This window comes from Myotis yumanensis, unplaced genomic scaffold, assembly GCF_028538775.1.
Source record: "Myotis yumanensis isolate MYYU_CA2020_CCGP unplaced genomic scaffold, mMyoYum1.0.hap1 SCAF_24, whole genome shotgun sequence".
NCBI lineage: Eukaryota > Metazoa > Chordata > Mammalia > Chiroptera > Vespertilionidae > Myotis > Myotis yumanensis.
The window spans coordinates 5988702-5994217 of record NW_027223775.1 but is presented as its reverse complement, the minus strand read 5'-3'; positions in this window follow the sequence as shown (position 1 = coordinate 5994217).

The following is a 5516-nucleotide window of genomic DNA, read 5'->3' as shown; positions in this document are numbered from 1 at the left end:
TGTCCACAGGTGTGACAAAAGTTTTTTTCAACAGGGTTGGGTAATTGTTTCTGCCTGGAGGCTCATTGTTATTCTCAGTCTGGTGAGGGCAAGGTGTTTTCCAATAGGGTGGGTCAGTTGTCTGTCCCCCAGGCAATGCCTCCTGTATACTAATTGTCTTTGTGAGAAAGGTGACCTTTGCAGCATGAAGGAATGACTCAGCACAGGAAACCAGGGTATCTGCCTTCTGAGATCTAATCTCAGAGTCCTCTACCCTGGCTTCTGCCCTCACAGCTCCAGTCCACTCTGCTCTCCTTCTGCCACAGCACAGGTGGGTGACTCCACAGGGAATGTTGTATGTTGGCCCTTTAAGAGGGTACCTGAATTTTCAGCCATCTTTCCCTTGTAGACAGCAACCTTGCTGCTTTTCACAGCCAGGTGTTTTGTGGATACCCTCCTCTGTTCTGGTGCTCTCTGCTGGGGAGCCCAGCTTGGGGATTAGGCCCACAGTGCTTAGTGGCAATCCCTCACAGCTGAAATATAGCTCTGGGACTTCAGTTGCTGTCTGTGGGTGCCTGGCCAGCCATTTTTCAGCTCCTCCCCTCCTACCAGTGTCTATTCGGTCTCCACTTTCAGTCCTCTGGTATCAGGGTTCACTCCAGGGAGTCATCTGTTGATTATTGAGTATGATTTTCTGTATTTTAGTTGTATTTCCAGTTTGGACCTGGGAGCATGTCTGTGAAGCATCCACTTACTCCACTGCCATTTTTAATCTCCCTCCAGAGAATCCAGGTTGTGTTCTTTTATTTCCTTTTCATTGGGATACTAAAGAACCTGTTGATATCTATGTTAGTTAAAAGTTTTAAGGCACTTTTAAAGTTGTAAACAAAGAAAATTTTGTATTACATTATCATTTGCATTCCTAGCCCTTTAGGCTATATATAGGAGGGGACAAGACTGAACTCTTGTACTGTAACAAGTGTGGGATCTTACTATAAACAAGTAAATGTTGATTGAAAAACAAGTTATATAACCACATATTTTCTGTGCTAATTGTGAGCACTTGAAGACTTTTATTCCAGTCTGACTGGTATCCTTATAAAAAGAGGAAATTTGGACATAAATGGTGTGGGGTTAAGGCAATAGACATGAAAGAGCATTTTAATCTGGGACTTCTAGCTTCCAGGACTGTGAAGAATGAAATTCTTATTCTCCTTTTTTTCATACCAGCCTAGCAAACTAATGCAATATGCTTTTGCTATGTATTAACTATTTAGATGGATACCAAAAAAAAACTGATAAAACACCTTTAGAGACAGGAACTGATGGCAAAGTTATTTGTCCCTGTGCCTTAGGGTTTTGAACTATGTGACCATTTAAAAATGAAACAAATATTTACTCCTAATAGCCCCTGTTGACCTAAGTAAATGACATTTTCATGAGTAAATGGCATTTTCATACACTACTGCTATATGGCTATTATTAGGTATCCATATACCTAATAAGTGAGGGGGGTCTACTATAATGTAAATGTGTCAATATATTTAGAGAAGGGCAAATCACAAAATAATGGGTACACTTTTGATTTTAAAAAACAAGCAGTCCCATCAAACACAAATACTATATATATATATATATATATATATATATATATATATCTCCCAATTTTTAAATGGTTCCTATTTTTTTGTGTGTGTGAAGAGTTGCAGTTTTTATGTGGGAAAAGGGGTGGGATTGATTATAAATAAAAACTAGAGGTCTCTCTTACCTGAGAATACAGATTTAATTTCTTCCAAAATAAAAATGTTAAAATGTTTTGCTTATAGCCAAATGAGTTATGTTAGGAAATTAGACTTTTAAAAATGTAGCTTACAGTAATAATACTTTTTTCATTGACTTTGGGCTAGGGAAAGAAATATAACTGTTTCAATCACATTGTCACTGACACACAGTCTAGACAATGATTTGCCTCTGGGGGATGGAATCAGCATGAATGAGCAGCATATGAACTTTATCCACAGGTTGCTGAAGAAAGATGAAAATCTTAAGAGCAAATCATTAAACAATGTTATGGGAAACAGAAGACACTAAATATATGACCAAATAAAGATGTCATCTATCATCCTTACACAAAGTAGAATCCTTTGCATTTTCTCTATGAAGAATAAACTTGGCTTCTAGGTGGGGGGGGACTGAGAGGGCACAAACAGGTACAGACAAATGACAAGCAATTACTGGTGAGATAAATTCTGATATGTAGAATGAAAATGTGAACACATTTTAAAAAAAATACTTTTCCATTTATTGATTTGAGGGAGAGAGAAACATTTGTTGTTCCATCTATGCATGCATTCATTGGTTAAATTTTGTATGAACCCTGACATTTTAACCTACTGAACTAACTGGTCAGAGCATCAACACTTAATTTTTAAAAATATATATTTTATTGATTTCAGAAAAGAAGGGAGGGGGATAAAAGATATAGAAACATAAATGATGAGAGAGAATCATCAATTGGATATGTCCTGCACATCCCCTCCTAGGTATCAAGCCCACAACCTGGGCAGTGCCCTGATGAAGAATTGAACCATGATCTTCTGCTTCATGGTCAATGCTCAACCACTGAGCCATGCCGGCCAGCAATTTTAAAAAGAAGTAATCATATACTTCATTCAATTTTACTTATTTATTTAGCTGTTTGTTTCTTTTAACTGGTTTTAGAGAGAGAGTAGGAGAAGAGAAACATCAATTTACTGTTCCACTTATTGATGCATTCATTGGTTGATTCTTTTTTTTTTAAATATATTTTATTGATTTTTTACAGAGAGGAAGGGAGAGAGATAGAGAGTTAGAAACATCGATGAGAGAGAAACATCGATCAGCCGCCTCCTGCACATCCCCCACTGGGGATGTGCCCGCAACCCAGGTACATGCCCTTGACCGGAATCGAACCCGGGACACTTCAGTCCGCAGGCCGACGCTCTATCCACTGAGCCAAACTGGTTTCGGCCATTGGTTGATTCTTGTATGTGCTCCTGACTGGGGCACAACCCAGAATTTTGGTATATTGGAACAATGCTCTGTCTAATCAACTGATCTACCCAGCTAGGATTTCAAATTCATTCCATTTTAATCTTTAATATTGAACATTATTGCTTTAGAAAAAATTTCCCTTGCATCAGGAATAGAATGCTAATTATATAAAATATCCTTTATAATAAAGCGGTAATGTGCAAATTAACCCTCATGCCCTTACAAGATGCCTGCCTACAACCAGACCAGCAGAGAGGTTAGTGAGTGATGACCAAACGACTGAACAGCAGGATTCATGGGGTGACCAGGCTGGCGGGGAGTGGCTGTGAGGGGCGACCAGGCTGACAGGGGGGAAAGTTGTGGGAGACTAGGCCAGCAGGGGGAACAGTTGGGGGTGACCAGGCTGGCAGGGGGGTGCAGTTTGGGGCAACCAAGCCAGCAGGGGGGGACAGTAAGAGGCGGCCAGGCCAGTGGAGGGGCAGTTAGGGGCAACCAGGCTGGTGTGGGGAGGAGGTGCAGTTAGGGATGACTAGGCCAGTGGGGAGGGGGAGGTTAGGGGTGACCTGGCCAGAAGCGAGGGACAGTTGGAGATGACCAGGCTACTGGGTAGAGGAGCAGTTAGGAGCAACCAGACTGGCAGGGAAGGGGCAGTTGGGGGCAACCTGGCTGGCAGCAAGGGGCAGTTAGAGGTGACCAGGCAGGCGGGGGGGCAGGTGGGGGGGCAGTTAGAGGACAATCACGCAGAGGCAATGAGGGACGATCAGGTTGGCAATCGGGGTGCAGGGGGCAGTCAGGGGCGATCAGGCAGGCAGGCAGGCAGGTGAGGGATTAGGAGCTAGTGGTCCAGGATTGTGACAGGGATGTCTGACTGCCAGTTTAGGCCTGATCCTGTGAACCTCCCCGTGCACCGGGCCTCTAGTACATATATAAAAAATAGTTCTCTGCTTTTCCAGAAAAAGAACAATAATTTCTAGAATATTCAAGTGTTTTGTTTTAATTATAAAGTCTTGGTTATCTCATTTATTAGCTCTGTAACTTACATATTTAAACATTTTAAGATAACCATTACAATCTACAAATGTAAGGTGCCATTATTGAGTAAATAGATCCCATGAGTGAGTTTGTCCCTTCTCCCACCCACATATGGAGCAGCAATATGGTTAGTTTAATTTTATGAGTATACTAGAGGTGCACAAAATTTGTGCATGGGGGCAGTGTCCCCTCAGCCCAGCCTGCACTCTCTCCAATCTGGGACCCCTTGGGAGATTGGGCCTAAACCAGCAGTTGGACATCCTTCTCACAATCCTGGACCACTGGCTCCTAATTGACACCTGCCTGCCTGGTTGCCCTTAACAGCGCCCCACTGCTGGCCAAGTTGCCTCCAATGGCCCCCTTCCTGCTGGCCTGGTTGCTCCTAAATGACCCCCCCACCTGCCAGCCTAGTCACCTCTTACTGCCCCCCTCTGCTGGCCTGGTTTCCCCCTCACTGCCCCCCTGCTGACCTGGTCATCCCCAACAGCATCCCCAATTCTGGCAGGGTTGCCCCTAACTGCACCCCCCCCCGCCAGCCTGATTGCCTCTTACTGCCTCCCTTACTGGCCTGTTATCTCTCAACTGCCCTATTCTTCCAGCCTGATCACCACTAACAGCCCCGCCCCTGCTGGTCTGGTCACCAGAACTGCCCTCCCGTCCAGGCCTTATCACCCCCACTGCCCTTACCTGCTAGCCTAGTCACTCCCAATTGCCCTCCCTTGTAGGCCCAATTGCCCACAACTTCCACCCCCTGTCAGCCATCAGGGGTGTGGCCATCTTTGAACACATGGGGGCGGCCATCTTGTGTTGGAGTGATGGTCAATTTGCACATTACCTCTTTATTATATAGGACTAGAGGCTCGGTGCACAAAAATTTGTACACTTGGGGAAGGGGGTGTCCCTCAGCTCGGCCTGTGCCCTCTCACAGTCTGGGACCCCTCAGGGGATGACCACCTGCTGGCTTAGGCCCATTCCCCAAGGGATTGGGCCTAAGCTGGCAGTCAGACATCCCTCTGGCAGCCTGGGAGCCCTCAGGGGATGTCCACTTGCCAGTGGGGAGCAGGCCTAAGCTGCAGTTGGACATTCTTAGCGCTGCTGAGGAGGCAGAAGAGGCTCCCACCATCACCGCCGTACTGGCAGACATCAGCCTGGCTTATGGCTGAGCAGAGCTCCCCCTGTGGGAGAGCACTAACCACTAGGGGGCAGCTCCTGCATTGAGTGTTTCACCCTGGTGGTCAGTGTGTGTCATAGTGACCAGTCATTCCCAGTCATTCTGCTGTTAGGGTCAATTTGCATATTACCCTTTTATTATATAGGATAGAGGCCTGGTCCATGGGTGGGGGCCAGCTGGTTTGCCCTGAAGGGTGTCCTGGATCAGCCTGGGGTCCTGCTGGGGTGCCTGGCCAGCCTGGGTTAGGGGCTGATGGCTGTTTGCAGGCTGGCCATAGCCCCTTTAGGGTGGGGTTCCCCGC